Source organism: Bactrocera tryoni, chromosome 5, assembly GCF_016617805.1.
Source record: "Bactrocera tryoni isolate S06 chromosome 5, CSIRO_BtryS06_freeze2, whole genome shotgun sequence".
In the NCBI taxonomy this organism is placed as follows: Eukaryota; Metazoa; Arthropoda; class Insecta; order Diptera; family Tephritidae; genus Bactrocera; species Bactrocera tryoni.
The window spans coordinates 74369113-74389410 of record NC_052503.1 but is presented as its reverse complement, the minus strand read 5'-3'; the positions used below and the strand labels follow the sequence as shown (position 1 = coordinate 74389410).

General features: G+C 33.8%; 1 long non-coding RNA gene and 1 other non-coding gene across 2 annotated transcripts; one reads left to right on the top strand and one right to left on the bottom strand.

Annotated features, from left to right (window-relative positions):
* Window positions 1–5417: 5417 nt before the first annotated feature.
* LOC120778043 lies at window positions 5418–20246 on the top strand. The gene is made up of 3 exons (XR_005705551.1): window positions 5418–5500; window positions 19875–20043; window positions 20127–20246. It is a non-coding gene; the product is annotated as an uncharacterized LOC120778043 (long non-coding RNA).
* Window positions 11254–11370, bottom strand: LOC120779232. Its single transcript, XR_005705625.1, has one exon. It is a non-coding gene; the product is annotated as a U5 spliceosomal RNA (small nuclear RNA).
* Window positions 20247–20298: the final 52 nt, after the last annotated feature.

The window sequence follows — 20298 nt, the reverse complement described above, 5'->3', positions numbered from 1 at the left end:
TGTCATGAAGGACAAGCAAGTGGGCGGCGGTTGGAGGCTGGAGGCAGCGCGCGCGCAACCAAACGAGCTGTCGTCGAGAAAAGCGGTTGCTTGCGCTTACACACACATACACACACGCACGTAAATAACGCTGGATTTGCATACTTCGCCCGATGCAGTGCGCACACGCGCTACAACAACAACAACAACAAGCGATTTCTGAATAGGTAATTGCAATTGTAATGAGGCCCGAAGGTGGGTGGTTGTATATTGGCGTAATTGGGCACTACTTTGTTGGGCGCAGGTAGGAAATCGATTGCAGCCGGCAGCAATGCAATTGACAGCTGTACGGCATACGCCCTGGCGGCCCTCTGCGCCGACGTCTAACGGTGTAAGTGGCACGTGTGCGCATTGGTTCGCATGCAAATTTATTTGCTATATGCACAAGTAAATATGGATAATGGCATTTATGTACTTGTTTGCGTTGCAGTTTGCATTTATTAAAGAGCCTGGTGGCTGTTTGTTGGGCCTGGCGGCTGGCGACTGTGGATACGTGCTACTTTTCGTGGCATTTTTTATTGTCTAATTGTCTATTGAATTGTGCACTAATTTTGTTATTTACTGCATTGTTTTTGTATTGTATGTTATGTATGTATGTATTGTTCATTGCTTACTTAATCAATTTATTTAAATATAATTGATGTGTGCTGTTGCTAAGGGGACATTAACTTTGGTATTATAAAACAAAAAAAAAACAAACATTTAACTTTGGTTGCACTGAAACTATAATACCTTTCACAAATAAGGAAGTCTCCAGATAAGAACTTGATTTTGAATGATCAGTTTGTATGGCAGCTATATGCTATAGTGGCACGATCTTAATAATTTCTTTGGAGATTGTAACGTTGCTTTAAATAATAATTCGAGCCAAATTTCAAGCGGATATTTCGTCAAATACTTAAGTTTGCCTTAGAAGGATTAGATTTTGATCGGTCAGTTTATATGACAGCTATACGCTATAGTACCCCAATCTTAACAATTTCTTCAGATATTATACTGTTGCTTTAAATAATAATTTGAGCCAAATTTCGTGTTGATATCTTGTCAAATAAAAAAGTCTTCCATACAAGGACTTAATTTTGATCGTTCAGTTTGTATGGCAGCTATATGCTATAGTAGCTCGATCAAAGCAATTTCTTCATATATTATAGTGTTGGCTTGAATAATAATTCTCGTTAAATTTCGTGTTGATATCTCGTGAAATACATATATTTTTCTTAGAAGAATTGGATTTTGATCGGTCAGTTTGTATGACAGCTATATGCTATAGTGATCCGATCTAGCAATTTTCTTCGAAGCTTACACTTTAGGCTTGGGAAATATTCTATGCCAAATTTCGTGCAGATATCTCGTCAAATACATAAGTTTTCCTTACAGGGTTTGGGTTTGAATCGCTCAGTTTGTATGACAGCTATATTCTATAGTAAGCCGATATGAATAATTTCTTGGAGGATTGCACCTTAGGCTTGGAAAATATTCTGTACCAAATTTCGTGAAGATATCTCGTCAAATACATAAGTTTTCCATACAAGCACTTGATTTTGATTGATCAGATTGTATGGCATCTATATTACTATAGGTCTCTGTTATCGGCAGTTACGCCGACGTAACGTGTGAAAAATTTCAGTTGAATATCTGTTCATAGGATGCTAATTCGTGTAAACATAACTAAATGGACTCAGCTCGTCATACTGATCGTATGACGTTTCCTACTGAGCGTTAAGAATTCGTGGCAAACTTAGTATGACCAGTACAGCGTATAATTAGCAGAGAATTCACTGCCACAATGGACACCTGCCTTAATGTACTTAAAAGCTGTAAATATCTTAAATGAGCTTATCGTTATCGAAATCTATCGACTTTACTGGCATTACTGTCAGCCTTGGCGATCAATTTTCATTGTGAGCCATCCGAAATAATTGTAAACACATGTCTTTGAAAACAACGTAAGTAAATAACGTGATTTATACTATTTTCAATATGACAGAAAGAGTAAATAAATATAAACCAATATTTTAACGTGTGTTCAGTGACCACATTTATGTGTAATGCTACTAAATCTATCAGAAAAAATATGCTTAAAAAAAATACTATCGAACGTTTTTTTTTTTTTTAATTTAATATAGATTTTAAGAACGTATATAGTATGTAGAAGACTTTTGCTTCGAAAAACAACTAATTTTGTTAAACAGACTCACAGTTATAGAAAACTATTGTTTTAACAAAAAAAATATTTTTTCTAATATATTAACTATTGCCTTTTAACTTTTGTTAGGCAGACTGACTCCACGCTGGACTCCAATTGCATTGCCCGTCGCATTTGAAAAGAAAGTTGTTTTAATATTTTATTACTTAAAAACTGGCTCACCTTAACAATCATAAATATATGCACATAAAACGCAAATAACTGTATATGTATACATATGTATATGCGTGTACGTTCCTTATTGTATTGCTGTCATTGCATATTTTGGCTGACATAATGCCCAATTTGTTGAGTCTTTCAAGTGAGTGTGCGCTTGCACTGATTGCATCATTCACATTTGCTAAAGTTCTCACTATCGATTAGCCAAACTACAACAAATTGAGCGAGTACATTGTTCTGACACCTTTGTCAATATTACATCAGAATGAGCGCATTTTTAGAAGGGAGTCACATATACATACATATATAGAACTATCTAAGTGCAAACACACGACGAGCGCATGTTACAAAGCTCATAAAAAATTAGCGACACGTGTAATGGGCGTTTGACACCCTGTAGGGAAATTGCAAGTCAGTGCAATTTATTTGATTTTAATTATTGTTGCTTTTAGTGCCTTCACGTGTAATAAATAATTAAAAACAGTTGTTAAACAATTAAAAGTAATTTGTATCTGTACCACAAGCAAATTAGCCACCTACTTGTTTAACCCTAGTAAGGTGAATATACCGCGAAATAACGTACTCATTTTTATTTACGCTCTCTCAGACATTCATTTATTTTCGGAGCAACTTCAAACGTGCAGTTTCCTTAGTTGACCTTTATGCCTTTATGTGTACCTTAGTAGACTGAAAATGATTGAAATAAATGATCTCAGTCAGAAACCGAATACTTTGAAAACCTTTGATATCCCTAAAACATTTTGAAAGAGGACTTGTCAATTAGAATTATCATTTACTCTCTAGTGGTATAAAATAACATTATCTTTTTAGGGTTAATGTCGCAACGATACAGCCGATGGAGCTTTATGGTAAAAGATTTTCTACCAGAAACATTCTAAACGACGTTGAAACACTTTTTTCATAATTTTAAGCTTTGTATTGTGCGGGATTTTGACTAACATTCTATAGCATGGAGGTAGCGGACTGAGTAACTCTTTCCTTCTAATGAAATAAAAACATATGAATAGATATCTAATGATTATCTGTGCGCTTTTCTTCTTGGTAATTAAGCGTCCAAGCGTAAATCCCTAAATAAGCTTATACATCTGAGTTTAACTACAAAGATATATACATATTTGTACATATATACATACGTATATATGCATATATGTATATGAAAATAGAAATTTGTCCTCTCATGAAAAATATACTCGTAACTATCGAGAGCTGTCAAATAAGTGTCAAGTTGACTGATATTCACAAATAAAATTATACAAAATATTGATCGAGATTATGGTATCTGCACCAAAATTTGCTATTCGATTGAATGAGAATCAAGTTAGCAATTTATTACCAACAAATTATCGCTGGAAAGATTTCTTACATCCTGGGTAGGGTATATCAAGTTTTCCACGGAGTTTGTAACAACAAAAATGAAACGTCGGAGACCCTGTAAAGTATATATAGTATGTATGTATAAATTATAATGGTGACGAGCTGAGTCGATTTGTCCATGTCAGACTGCCTATCCGAACTACTCCATTTTTGAGATATCGACCTGAAAATTTTCACACCTGCTTTTCTTATCGAATATCGATATCGAATAACTTTATCATAAAGCTGCCATATAAACGGACCGATCCAACTCAAGTACTTCTATGTAAATCTTTTTTTTTGACAAGATATTGTCACGAAAATTGGCACATATTATAACCTAAAGTAAGTAATCTGCAGAAAAATTGTTCAGATCCGACCAATATAACAATATAACACTTAAACAATGTTTACAAATCGTTCAACTTTATTACAAAAATTTACGTTCTGTCAAGAATGTGTTTCCTGCGCTTCGCTCAACTTATAGGCAACATAATCGGTCTACTCAGCGTACTATTCACCAACACCATCACCCATCTAGAGACCCAACATTCATTATTGGATAATATTCTACTGAATAGACCACGTTCAGCACGCAGTGAAGAAAATATAGCAACCGTAGCTGAGAGTGTACACAAAGACCGTGTAGAGTCGATTTGGTGCCGTTCGCAGCAAAGCGGATTGACGTATGGAACGATTTGGTGCATTTTATGTTGAGATCTTAAATTGAAAACGTACAAAATACAGTTTGTGCAAGAACTGAAGCCGCTCGAGCTGCCCAAGCGTCAACGCTTCGCTTTATGAGCTCTTGAAAAATTCCAAGAAGATCGAACGTTTTCGAGTCCAATTTGGTTGAGCGACGGCGCCATTTTTGGTTCAATTGGTGTGAAATTGTCGCATTTTCATTACTAACAGCAACCTGACGAGATTCATGAGCTGCCATTTCATCCAGAAAAAACAAAGGTTTGGTGTGGTTTGTAAGCCGTTGGAATCATTGGTTCCTATTTCTTCAAAACTGAAAAAGGAACGTAATCGTCAAAGCGACCGTTATCGCGGCCCGATAACCGACTATTTGAAGCCTGAAATTGAAGCTCATGATCTCGGCGACGTTTGGTTTCTACAAGACGGCGCCACTTCCCACACAACGCATCAATCAATGGACTTATTTAAAGAACACTGCGATGAGCAGTTAATTTCACATTTTGGGCCGGCCGATTAGCCACCAAGAACGTGCGATATTCCACCAATAGACCTTTTCCTGTGAGAATATATAAAGTCTAAAGTCAATGCAGACAATCCAGTTTTATTTCAGGCCTTGGAGCAAAACATCACGCTTGACATTCGCCGGTTAACAGTCAAAATGTTCAAACGAATCATCGAAAATTGGACTCAACTGTTGGACTATGGACGTAGCCGTGGCCAACATATGAAATAGATACTCATCAAAAAATAAGTGACAAAGAATGTTCTTTCGACTGATAATTAACATTCATCATTAAATTTGAAATTTTTTTCTTTAATAAATTAAGGGTACCTCGAAATGGATCACCCTTTATAATCTGAAAGATTATTTAAAAATATTTTGTATATATACTTATAAATAATGAACATATTGTGATCATATATAATTAGTTAAGCTGGTTGATGCAATAGGTGAACGTGTTCAGCTAAGCACCGATTTGAATTTCTCTGTGACTTTTAAAGCGAAAAGGTTATAATCAGGTAAGCGACTCTATAAAAATAAGAAAATGTTTGAATATACCTACATAATCATATATTTGTGAATTATAGAACGCTTAGAAGCGTAAAAAATGAGTAGACAGTAAACGAAGTGATTTTTTATAACAAACGATTTTTTCCATATCTTACATACATATATACTTCATTTTTTATCAAAACCACTTTCGAAAACTTTTAATAATTGAACAAATATAATTACGACAGAAACTAGAATAAGAGGTTCTATGCAGTGACACAGCTGGGCAAGGCAGCAATGTACTTGAACCAAAAAAACTCACGAAAAATGTTGGAATTCTAGAATGACCCAATGCTAGAATATGCCAATCTTTCTAAGCGTTCAGCTCAAAGCTCAAGCCAGTAATTATTAAGCGCGGCTTAGCTGCAAGCGGAAAGTCGTAATTAAGTTGAGGGGCAAATTAATTTCAATTTAAAGTAGAACGAAAGCGCGAAGTGGCGCAAGAGCATGACAGAGTCCAAGAACCAGTTGACTGACACGGATTCCAAATGAAAAGAAAATGTTTGCTGCTGACATTTAAGTAATGCAGTAAATAACGGTAAGAATATGTATATAAGTAAATGTAAGTAAAATTGTGCTGAGGAACTACTTTTGCGTTTGTAAATGTGGAACGGTGAATTATGACCGACAGTAAATGGGCGAAAGTTAAAAATATTATGATATGCATATGAAAGTACATAAATTTAAAGTAGATTAAGCAGAGAAAATATGAAATTAGCTGTGCTTAAGAAATATATTATGCTTTAATAATTACTTGGGAAAAAGTGAAAATGCTTAAGTTTCTGCAGGCGGTAATCATATGTACGGTAGCTATACGTCGAGTATGAGTATATGCAGTATAGCAGGCCTTCGTGTGCTTGTGGCATATTAGACCACATATGATTATCATTAAGTATACACTACACGAGTTTTCTAAATTTATATACCCGTATCTATAATACGACACGTGCGGGATGGGATAGATACCGAGAGTTGAAGAAGGAAGCGACACGCATTTGGGGGCAAAAAAAGAGAGAGGCCGAAATGCCTGAGTACGAAAAGGTTGACAAGCTGGCCGACAGGTGTAATGCTTCTAAGAAAATATGCGGCGATTAACAGAAGGTTTCAAGATCGTAGCCTAATCTTATAGAACCCCCAGAGGTGATCTAGTGGCTAATGACCAAAGCATACAAAAATTATGGAGGGAACACTCCTCCAGCCTGCTGAATGGCAGTGAAAGCATAACACGAAGAGATTGTACACCTCATTCCCCAATTGATGACCATAGAGCAGATGTTCCATTGCCAAACCATTGAAGTTAGAATAGCAATTTCCCTTATGAAGAATAACAAAACGGCGGGGACAATGGATTGCCGGCCGAGTTATTTAAATATGGTGGTGAAGAACTGCTAAGAAGCATGCATCAGCTTCTTTATAGAATATGATCGGACGAAAGCATGTCCGACAATTGGAATTTAAGTATAATCTGCTCAATTCACAAAAAGGGAGACCCCACAATCGGCGCATATAATGTTCTATCGAGCGTATTGTATGAAAGATTAAAGTTCACCGTCAACAAACTGATTGGACCATATCAGTGTGGTCAATCACTGGCCAGATATTCACCATGCGCCAAATCTTGGAAAAAAACCCGTGAAAAGGGGTTCGACATACACCAGCTCTTTGTCGGTGTGAAAGGTTCCTTTGGCAAGACAAAAAGTGGCTGCCTTTACGCCACTATGTCTGAATTTGATATTCCCGGGAAACTAACACGGCTGTGTAAATTGACGTAGAGCAATACGAAAAGTTCCGTCAGTAAAGGGAAAGACCTCTCCATGAGTTGTACGAGATACACGACGATATTGACATAGTTCAGCGAATGAAGAGACAGCGGCTACGCTTGCTAAGTCATATCGTCCGAATGGATGAAAATACTCTAGCCTGAGATTGTTCGACGCAGTACCCGATGGGGGAAGCAGATGAAGACCTTCACTGCGTTGGAAAAACCAGGTGGAGAAGGACCTGGCTACACTTGGAATCTCCAATTGACGCCAAACAGCGAAAAAGAAGAACGACTGGCGCGCTGTTGTAAGCTCGGCTATAACCGCGTTAGCGGTGACTACGTCAAAAAAGAAAAATGTGAAGTCGCTTGTCTACGCATAAAAATCACAAACGATTGACGCCTTGGAAGAGAATATACGGCAATTGCTGCAAAAAGTGGTAGAAAAGTGGGGCTTTCGACTGGAGTTGATTCGAAGTTATTTTCAAAATCTAATGGCAAACTCTTAGCTTCATAAAAAAGATAAACTCTTAGCCATAAATTGAAATTATATATTATAATTTGTTATTGAAAACCACTTCTCTAACGAAAACACCCTTTATATTATATATTTACGATTTTAATCAACATCACGCAAAATTCCACATTCGCCCTGGTTTACTTCTTACCTCAACGGTGACCAAAGTTTTCAACGCCGCGCATAAATCAAACACACTTCACTTCAAATAAATTTTGTTAAAAAAAAAAACAAATTTTGCTAATAAAAAAATTAGAGCAAAGGCGGCAAGAACACATAAAAGTGAAAAATTTGCAAATTTGAAAGATTGAGGCAAGATCACAAGCGTTTATGCGTTTTGGCAGCAAATCAGCGACAGCGAAAATTTTGGTGGCAGCCAGACAGATGCATGCAACAAGCGCATCCAGCAAGCAACACGTCAACACATGCAAACATACTTACGCACATACATACATATGTGTATGTTGTCAACTAAAATGTAAAGTAACGTAACATCACTTTTAGCAATTTTACAGGTGAAGGAAGAACGTTATAATAGAAACCACTCCTATTAAAGCAAATTTGAGTTTTGGTTATCATATACTCATATTGAAACGAATTTTGAGTTTTGGTTATTAAGTGGTTATATATTGGTTATATTATTGGTTATTATATCTGGAAGCGATATCCAATTTGTTTTTTTTCTTTTTTTTGATCCTACGTTGTTTTGCATTTTAGTTGACGATATATTACATACTTATGTACTTATATACTTACATTGTTGAGGTGTGTGATGACTGCTGCCAACTAATCTTCATCGGTGACAAATGCACTTAAAAGAGCGCTTTACGCACATCGGTAATGAGGCAAGAAATAGGCAAGCTCATAAAAAAATGTGCAAAAAAGTAATATTGTTTAAGCATGCGTAAAAATGTGTGTGTGTGCTGATTTGCAAAAAATTAAAGAAAAAATTTAATTTCATTAGCATGCTAAGTTTCATTCATACGAATAGAACTACAAGTATGCGAAGTCTAGAAAAAAAAATAAAAATTCGGAAATATCATATAAACATACATACTTACATATAGTCACATAAAAATTTCAATGAAAACATATGTACGTACATATGTACCTATATACATATGTACATACATATACTTATGCCTGTATTTTTACCGTAAACATTTGGCTGACGTAATAAAGACTTGTACGGTTCTAAGCGCCTCTCGCGTAAATACACGCGCTCCAGCCACGAGTTCGGCGTGAATTCGTACTACGTGCCTTTGGGAACGCCACTGCAATACGAGTGCTACCTGCCGACCGGCAGACAGCGGCGAGTTCCTAATGATAATAGACTTTGATGGCGTTGCTAACATAGCCTGCTGATAACGAAGCTGTGCTCTATCGACACTACATATACGTATGTAAGAATTTTCGCGAAAAAAATTTATTTATCGCTATTTTTTATATAATTCTCAATTCTCTTATTCGTAAATAAATGCAAACTTTTTGTGGATAAACATGCTTATTTATTTGGCGAATGCGAACATTGCTCCAAAGCATATCATTTTTGTATAGTAAATATATTAATATTGTATATATGTATGTATGTATATAAATATAAATATTGTTTAAATATAAATACTATAGCTGCGGTTAAAAATAGTATTGCAAAAAAGTGATGAAATGCTTTGCGTAGCACGCTCAGCACTAGCGAATATCGAGAAGCAAAGTAAGGAAAAATGTAAATTGGATCAACAGCAAGCTTTTGCTTTTGTTTTCATTATAAATATGCCGGCTTAATGTTGTTGACACTGCTGAAGTGGCGATATTGTTTACTGCATTCGATAAAATACTTATGCATGTGTAAATAACTTTTGTGGTTAGATAAATATATACATATATGTATATTTATTACGCAGAATTCGATATAATAGAATTTATTTTCATTAAAAAGTTTAGTGTGAAAAACGTGTTGATAAAAGCTTGACAATTGCATTTTTTATAGCACAAAAAGGGATAGAAAGATATTTATCTTGAATTTTATAAATTAGTTTGTATAGCATTAAAATATCTCATAAAACAAAAAAGTTTTCACTACAATAACTTGATCGGGGTAAATCAGTTTGTATGGCAGCTATATGATATAGTAGTCCGATACGAACGATTTTTTCGTAGAATGCACTCTTGGCTTGGAAAACAATCAAAGCTAAATTTTGTGAAAATATCTCATGAAATAAAAAAGTTTTCCCTGCAAAAAATTAAATTTGAACGTTTAGTATGTATGACAGTTATATGATATAGTAGTCGGATCAAGAAATTTTTTTTAGATATTATAGGAATGTTTAAAGAAACAATCTCTATCAAATTTCGTGATGATAGCTTGTCAATTAAAAAAGTTTTCCATACAAGGATTTGAGTTGGAACGGCCAGTATATATGGTAGCTGTATGCTATAGTGGTCCGATAACGACGATTTCGATAAATGAGCAGCTTCGTCACACGAATATGGCATTTGCAAAATTTCAGCTCGATAACTCAAAAACTGAGGGAATATATACAGACGGACAGAGGGTCGTGAACGCATTGACCACAAACCAGGAGGATCCAGGACGGCCTTAAACATCAACATTATGAATCAATACGTCAATGAAATAAAGGAATTGATGCTTGAGAATCAACGATTAACAATCAGAGTCCTTACTGACATCATTGGAATATCGAAAGAATCAGTGAAAACCAATTTGAAAGACCATTTGGGGCTAAGAAAAGTGAAAGCACGATTGGTTACAAAATCACTAAATTTTTTCGAAAAAAAACGTCGCATTAACGTCTGTGAAACAATGCTTTCCGACTATCAGGATGTCATGTATATTATTGTATCTATGCTGACGACCCGGAAACAGACGATTAATCGCCGAATATCGTGGCAAAGGTGAGCCGAAGCCTAAAAAACCACCAAGCAGGTCAAAAATGAAGTTTTTGTTGATTATCGAGGTGTGGTGTCATCAACAAGGAATACTATTTTAATGTTATGCGTCGTGTTTGCGAAGTTACTCGTAAAAAGAGGCCGCAACCACTCCGAAAATTTACCTTAACAACTGTTTGGAGAATTGGAAAAAACATTGGCTCAAGTGTATTGAGGCCAAAGGGATTACACTTTGAGGGGGGGATGACATAGATTGGGAAGAATATTTTAAGAATTTTAAAATTATGAACAAAGTCGACTATTTTTTGCTCATAGTAGTATACTCCATATTACCAAAAAGTCTTTTAAAGCTGTACATATTTACAACAATAGATGGTGGGTAAACACTGAAAAAGTTTTAATTTCGTGAAGAGCATAATTATTTTACCATATAATCATCAATCATAGTCTTAAAATCATTATTGGTTTCTTCGTAGAAATTATTTACCTCGGTCAACTGTACTAAATTGCAATGCATTAATTAGCGGCTCGCTACCAAATATGGTTGCAAACCTTACAAAAATTCTTATAGACTCATTAATGTGCTCCTCTCCACGGAAATCTTTAGTAAAAGGCGAAAGATTTATTCGACAACTGAAGAGAAGCCAGAGTAACTAGAAGATTGCAGCAAAAAAGAATTTGTTTTCTCCTATTTATAAACCATATGCGAAGTATAAAGCAAAATGCAAGTTAACGAAATCGCATCCTTTTCAAGCGCAGCAGCAAAAGGGGCTGCATTAATTGGCAGGTATGCAGAGGTACGCACATTCGTTTATATGTAGTCGAATATAGAAAAAATATTTGTATTAAAGTTTGTGTCATTGGAAAATAAGTGTTACCATATGTCGTAATACCAAGTGATAACGAGACAATAATCAACATACTTGTAAATACAAATTTACAACAAGCGAAACACAACAGATTTTTACTCAGGCGTGCTGTTTACACAAAGTGTACAAAAAAATCCTTGGGTAAAATAAGCTAAAATAAAATTTCAAGTTCATTTAAATTAATAAATGCACGAACACACTTCTAGACGGGTTCTCGCTATCTTTGTATATAGCATCTGTCTGTTTGTGGGAGGCATAAGCTTTTGACATAAAAACCCACACGCATGCAATATCATCACATAAACACATATTAAATTATTTCGTTAAGTTCGTAGACCTTCTGAAACTTATGCTATAGCAAAAATGCGATTTTGAAATAAAAGTGTGTATATTTACATGTATAACGTAGACACCCTGTAGGAATTTAAAGTTGCTTAAGATAAAAAATAATTTAAACAAGTAAGGAAAGGCTAAGTACGGGGGAAACTGAACAATTTATACTTTCGTTATTTGCAAATTAAGAAAGAGTCAAGCAGAAGTCAAAAAATTCAAATATTAGCTGTATGGGGACTATGTGAAGCATTACTCTGATTTCAATTATTTTATGCAAGAAAATACAATGTTAATAGAGAGAGAATTTTTCATTGAGATTTCTTACATATTGACCAATAGATGCGGTATAAAGTCAACCGGAAGTACAAAAATATTTGTGTTAGATAAGGGGGCTAGGGATTTTAGCTACTTTTATCACAAAAGCATGCTGTTATCACAAAAATATTCTCGGCAAATTTAAAAATATATTTCGTAGACTGACCTACTGGGTATGTGAGTATACTAAATTCTCTTTGAGCTCTTCAAAACTTCGATTTTTTCCTAATGGGCATGTCATACTAAATTTTCTTTGAAATATTCAAAATCCGTTTTTTTCTAGTGAGCATGTTATTATACTAAGTTTTCCTTTAAATATTCAAAACTTCAATTTTTTCCTATTGGGCATGTCAGTATACTAAATTTTCTTTGAGCTATTAAAATCCGACATTGCATATTGTAGATATTACTCACAGCGTCGATTGAGAAATCCACATAAAATCGTTTAGGTTTGCCAAATTTTACGAAATTTCGTAAACACTTTTCTCATTTACGGCTGCTTCGTCTTGCATTTCGAAATTGTATAAGAATACAAAACAAAATTCTTATTTTCGTTTATTTTACTATTTAAGCACATGCTACATGAATGTATTTCCACAATGAAGAGAGAGAATAAATTCAGCAAAATTTACTTTGAAAATATGCCTACTCTTTGGTATTGAACTTTTTTTTTTAACTTTTTATTTGTATTATTTGTTCTACGAAAATTTTGTTTAGTTAATATATCAAAGATAATTCTATGACTGTGTCATCCTAATTTGTTGGTTTGTGCTTGGTTAGATATTTTTGTGAATATGACTTTACGATTTGTCTAATTTTAGCAGCTAATTTGAGATTTTTTCAAAATTCCAAGTCGTAAAATTTTCAAAAATTCCTAAATTTCTTTTAATAACTTTTGGTTGACATTTGTTAATTAAGAAAGTGGACAATAAATGAAATAAAAACGAGAATTTCGATGATTAATTTAATTGTTATGTTTGAGAGAAAAAATTTATGGAAAAATTAGAAAATGGTATGTGTTTATGAAATGAGAAAATGGGCGGATAAAGGTTAATTTGAATTTAGTCGGGTACTGGAACTTATGACTTTTTCAATAGGTTATTTCGATAAAAGGTAATTTAAAAACAATTTTAAGTGAAGAGTTTAAGCCACGATTTTAATAATTTTTTTAAGTGTTTTATTTTTGTAAAAGGCAAAAACTAATATTACTTAAGTAAGAGAATAACTCAGCTGAGTTCATATACGCGTAAGATAGCTAACGAGTGGAAGAATTGCTAGTGATTTACATTTCGCCTTGATAGTCACGTCTCTGACCTCGAAAATTGCATTAATCGCAATGTCAATTAAACGGTTAACTGTTTATGCCGCTAACAGTACTTCAGAGCGCAGTGAAGAGCGTAAACTACGACTATAGCGGAAATTTTTGTGTATGCCGTCACACTGTGAGGCCATCGAGTACTTAACTGTATGAAGGGTAGTAAAATATAAACAATGATAGGAAAGAGATAAGTGAGCTAATTACAATGGAGATGACAAATTGATGACAACAAATATTAGTAGGAAAAATAATGAGAAATTCAAAAAAAAAAAAAACATTTCTAAAAGTCAAATGTCATCAAGGGTATACGATACGCCTTTTCAAAGGCATGAGTCAATTATTACTTATATTTGCATTGAGACACTGGCTGCTTGATAATCAAAAGCGTTGACAAATTGAGAATGACATTCATGACAGATCAGACAGCTTACACAGCTCTGTGACAAGCAAACATTGCATTACACATAAGTATGTACATACTTATATATGTACATAAATTTATATGTAAATATATGATCATACATCGATGTACTCTCTTACATGCAAATGTTGTATAATGAGCGCTACACTCTACTTGCATTTTATATTTTAGCAGCATTTCTCTTACACAGTCATAAATATATTTTGAATTTAGCGTTTCTGACAAATTTAGAAAATTTATGAATAACCGTATTTAATGTACCGCAAAAGTATGTAACGCCGAATTGGTGTTTAAGTGGCAATAAAAACTGGCAGCCATGACATGTGCTGTGATTTACACTGTAAAAAAAGTATGCATAATTAGACAAAATTGGCTTAGAAAGTTAACATTTTTTTTGTTAATTAAAAAAAAAATTGCAAATATTTTGAAGTTAGAATGAATATGTTAAATTAGACGCTGAGTTCGAAATTCTTCTTTTTTTATCAATTTGTTGTTGTTGTACTGTGCAGAGATTTACACTGTGAATAAACCAGTGACGTCAATTGTTAAGGGTAAAAGTGGTTAAAAACAATTAAATAAAATTTGTAAAAATTAAAAAAATAAAAATTAAAAACTTTTAGGTTAGAATGAACATGTGAAATTAGACGCTGAGTTCGAAATTCTTCTCTTTTATCAACTTGTCGTTGTTGAATTTGAAAATTTAGATAAAACTTACACTTACCAAGCTTTTAAGGTTAGAGTGATCAAGTGAAGTTGGTACCTGAGTTCGGAATTCTCCTTTTTTCTATCAAGTTGTTGTTGTTGTACTGTGCAGAGATTTACACTGTGAAGAAAGTATACATAATTAACCAGTGACGTCAATTGTCAAGCGTAAAATTTATTTAAAAATTTAAAAAATAATTCGAAAAATTTTAAGGTTAGAATGAACATGTGAAATAAGTCGCTAAGTTCAAAATTCACCAAAGATGTTTCTACCATGATGTTGTTACTGTATTTCAAAATATTTCAAACTTATAAAGGTACATATTAAGGTTATAATAAGATGGCCATTGCCCGCTGAGTTCGAAATTGTGCTGAAACTTACACTGTAAAAGAGTAAGTATAATTAGAAATTGATGACAATTCTTTAAATAAAAAAGAAACAATAAGCATGTATGTTTTAATTCTTAAGAATAAAATGTTAACAAAAATGGCAATAAAATTTACAAAGCTTTTGAGGTTAGAATCGGAAAACAAAGTAAAATTGATCGCTGTGTTCGATAACCTTGGTTTTTTTTACCAAGCTGTTGTTGTTAGATTGTGTAGAGATTTACATTGTAAAAAAATCTATTATTCAATTCTGAAAGGCAAAATTCATTAAAAAATTAAAAAAAAATTAATTAAGTTTTTGAGGTTAAGATTGTAAACCAATATAAAGTTAGTCGCTGTTTTCGAAATCATTCGTTTTTTTATCAAGCTGTTTTTTTTGTATTTAGAAATCAAAAACAAAGAACTTAAAAAGGTTTTAAGGTTAGAATTTTATCTCCTACATACATATGTACATGCTCTTGGTCGCTGAGTTGGCTATTTCATGTTTTTCTGTTAAACTATTTTCAGATATTGACAAATGTTTGCTAATGGAAACAATAAAAATAACCGTTGAACGGGAAAAAAGTAACGATTAAGATCAAAGAACTTTACGAGCTTTAAGGTTAGAATTATATGCCTAACATTTCCTTGGTCGCTGAGTTAGATATTTCCCGCTCTTCTATTAACTTGTTTTCATATATGGACAAATATCCATTTTGTTAACGGAAACACTAAAAATAACGTTTGTCCGGGGATGACTAAGGTCATTTCCTAATTTTTGCTGAAATATTAATTATTTAATTAACAGGATATATTAAGTTTGCCACGATTTTGTAAGACTCCAAGGAAACGTTGGATAAGCCAAAAGGTCTCGCTTCTTTTCATCTTAAGAAGCTGCTCATGTGTCGGAACTGCCATATATGTATGTATGTATATCGGATATACAAAATTCCCGATGAAATACATGTTCTTGTAGGATTTTTTTTTTATTTCACAAGATATCTTTACGAAATTTCATCTGAACTATTATCCAAGTCAACGCTATAATTTTCGAAAAACATTTCCAGATCGGATTACTATAACATACACCTGCCATATAAACTGAACGATCCAAATATAGTCTTGGTATGAAAAACTTTTATATTTGTCAAGATATTTTTACTAAATTTGGCATGAATTATTTTTTTAGCCAGTGGTATATTCTCCTAGAAAAATTTTCAGATCGGTTCACTATAGCATATTGCTGCCATACAAACTGCACGATTGGAATCAAATGCTTGTATAGAAAACTTTTGTATTTGACGAGATATCTTCACGAGAATTTACATGGATTATTATCCAAAGCAAAGTTACAATTTCTGAAGAAATTCTTTATAACGGATTACTATAGCATACGGCAGCCATACAAACTAAACGGTCAAAATGTAGTTTTGGTATGAAAAACTTTTTTAGTTGACATGATGTCGTCAGTTGGCCTTAATTATTATTTTAGATAGCGGCAGATTTTGCGAAGAAAATTTTCAATTCGAATCACTATAGCTTTATATCTTTGTACTATGTGCCATACAAAATTAAGAATCAAAATCTAACTCTTTATAGAACCTTTTGTATTAATTAAGGGTATTTTGGCATCGCTGATACCGAATTTAACGTTTTTCCTTGTTTAACCTTAAATTTTAATTATTTATACAAATAATTATTTATATTATAAAATAATTTTACTAGACTAAAAATATTATTTTTAATAATAATACATATTAATTCAGATATTAATTTTACCAACCTCAGCAATCAACAAATTTTAATAACTTTTCTTCACTGTAAACTGAACTGCTCCCTACTGTAATTTAGTGAAACAATTTCGCATAAATTTAAATACAGGAAATTACTTTGTCGACGGTAATATATAAATAACTGCATATGTATGTATGTCGAAGGCGAGCAAATAAACATTTCGCCCACAACAATGCGAAAAATGCGAGAAATGTCCTATTTTGCAATAGTTATACACTTATGTACTAAATCAAAGGCACATTTCAGCATACACAAATGCGAGTGCACACTAGTATGTATGTACATATGTATGCGTGTATGTATGTTTCTTGATGTAATATATTGCCAATTTCGGCAGCAAAGCCAAAGACCACAACACAGCAGAGTCCAGCCACCTATCCAGCGAAATTATAAACATACTCGGCTATATAAGTTTCCACTAGTGCAGTGGCTGCATTCACAAGCACTCACACCCCCACCCCACCCAAACACATGTGTGCATAAGTATATTTATTTCTAAACAATGTTGCGAATTATTTAGCGCACTTCTCAGTTGGCTTTATCTACAATGCATCTGGTTGTGTGTGCCTTTCGCGCTTTTAATTTTCGCTGTTGCATGCCACCGCAACAAGTTAATTGTGCCAAATTGTTGTCGACACATGCGGCTGTGCGGAAGTGCGGTGCCTGCAAAGTAAGAATGCAGCAACTTCACACACACACACACAAATATTTTTAGACGAAGCGCAGTCTCTGCTGAGGAAGCAGCTCCATTCTGCACGCTTTCCTCATTGCAATTTTTTCTGCTCTCCGCTTTCTAACACAGCCACTTTCAACAATGTATTCTTAGCCCACTCAAGTGAGCGAAATATTTCGTAATCTAATTGTTTTTTTTTTAATCACAACGTCAGTTTGCGGTATTTAGAACAGGTGGTATTAAAATAAATACTACACTGCAACTCAAGGTGGGAGGCGGCAGGTTGGTGCGGCAAACTTTGCAAAAATCTGAAAATTCTATGCAATTCAATTCGCATGCACACGTTTTCGTGCTTAACGGTACGGTATTTATTGTTGCAGTGGAAATATTGCGATTGTAAGAATGCCTTTTGTTTATTGGCTGTACGATTTCCGCATTCTAAGTGCCAGAACTCATTATAAATATTGATTTTTGCTTAATTAGGCAAAATTTTTAATGCTTGAGTTTATAGGAAAGAATTTCAGACGCACAGGCAGCAGTGTTGAAAGGTGAATTTTCTTAATAAATAGTGCCATACAAGCGTGATAGTGGACGGTGCCTTGAAAGGCCTCGGTTACATGTGAATCTTGGCAGCGTTTTTAGCACACATATGGTTTAAGAAAGCTATAGTATATGATTTTCAAAGTCGACATTAACGAGAGCGCAGTAAATCACTCAAGGTGGGCTGTGAGATCAAAACTAAACTCACGCGAGTCGTCCATTGAGCTTCGTGAACTTCGATAATATCAAAAAAGAGACGAAAATTTGGTTGGAAATTTGTGAAAACAAGAAAAAACGCTAACTTCGGTTGCACCTAAGCTATAATACCCTTCACAAATACCAAAGATGCCATTCTTGATGGGTCAATTACATGTATGACAGCTATACTTTAAAGTGGTCTCATCTAAACAATTTCTTCACAGCTTATAACTTTGCTTTGGATAATAATTCGTGTGAAATTTCATGAAGATATCCCAACAAATTAAAATCTTTGCCATACAAGAACTTGACTTTGATCGGTCAGTTTCTATTGAAGTGTGCCTATAGTGGTCCGATCTAAAAAATTTCTTCCGATATTAACACACTGAGAAAATAATCCATCCTAAATTTCTTGAAGATACCTTGAAAAATAAAATGTTTTTTCAAACAAGAGATGGATTTTAATTGGTCAGTTTGCTCTAAGTTTGTTCTAAATAAGCAACTCTATAAGTTGAAAGTTGTTAAATGCCTTAAGTTGTTTGCCAAAAATTGAAAACAAACTTTCACTTATAAGCTTGCAATTGTGAAAGCTCTGGAACATCTACGATGAAAATAGGAATAGAAGGAAAACAATCTTTCTAACTTTCACTTATGGAAGCTCTAGCATGCCAACTATGAAAATGTAAAGGAAGACAAAACGTTCACTGAAAAGCGTGCAATTGTGAAAGCTCTATAACACCGACTATGAAAACAAAAAGAAAAACAAAAAGGAAAACAAAAAGGAAAACAAACGTTCACTAAAAAGCTCGCAATCGTGAAAGCTCTGGAACACCTACGATGATAATAGGAGTAGAATATAAACAAAACTTTCTATAAAAAGCTCTGACATACTGACTATGAAAATTAAAATTCACTGAAGAGTTCACAACTGTGAATACTCTAGCAAACTGACTATGAAAATAATAAGAAAACAAAAATTTCACTGAAAATCTCGCCATTGTGAAGGTTTGAAAAATCGACTATGAAAATGAACAGACAAAAGAAATTCTCTGAAAAGAATTCGCAATTCCGAAAGCTCTGGAAAACATATGACGATAATGGGAATAGGAGGAAAAAAACTTTCACTGTAAAGCTCGCAATTGTGAAAGCTCTGGAACACCTACTAAGAAAAAGCCACAAAGTCGAATGATTAAATTAGGAATTCTAGATAATTTTTACATATTACAATTGAGTTAGAGTTTGGAAAAGTGAGTTTTTATTTAAAGAAAAATATTATACGAAATTTCTTAACTATTTTAATTTACGATTGAGATATGGTACATGTCAACCACTTAAATAATTTCAGGAATTTGTACGGACAAGCTTAAAAATTTTCAAGTCCAAAAAATAAATTTTGAATGCTAAAGCCATATAAAGAAAATAATCATTTTTTATGGAAATACATTGGTTTGAAAGATTAGCACACAGGTAGTAAATAGAGTACGAAATCTTCGTAAAACCGTCATAATCTACACGTAATCACAGAAATTATAGAACATTTTTCAACTACATAATCTGTGTAGGCATGAAATATTTATTATAGAAAGTAGTCACATGTAAAATAATTTAATTTTTTTAATTTTTTGTAGTTTTTTCAGCTTGACGAATTCATAATTACAGCAATTTTGCAAAAAATGGCAGTGAATACCTCACCAACAACGAGCGGATGTATTGAACAAAATTCATGTGGCTTAATTGCCATTGCAACGCCCGCAAATCCTTTAAACACAACTCTAGCCGTTCCTAAACCTACGCAAGGTGTTGCGGCATGTTGCCGAGTATCGGCATACAAATGCGGCACTTGACCTTTATCATTTTTTTTTTTATATTTTCAATTTTAGATTTTGGATTTATAAGTGGTGCAACAGACAACAGCTGAAGCGTAATTTTGGTAAAGCGGAAAAAGCGATTGAGCGGAAAGGTGCGAAAGGAAGAGCAGTGAAAAGTGAATAGCAAGCAACAGCTGGCAAGTCAATATAAAAAAAACACAAAAAGGCATATAAAATCAGAGGT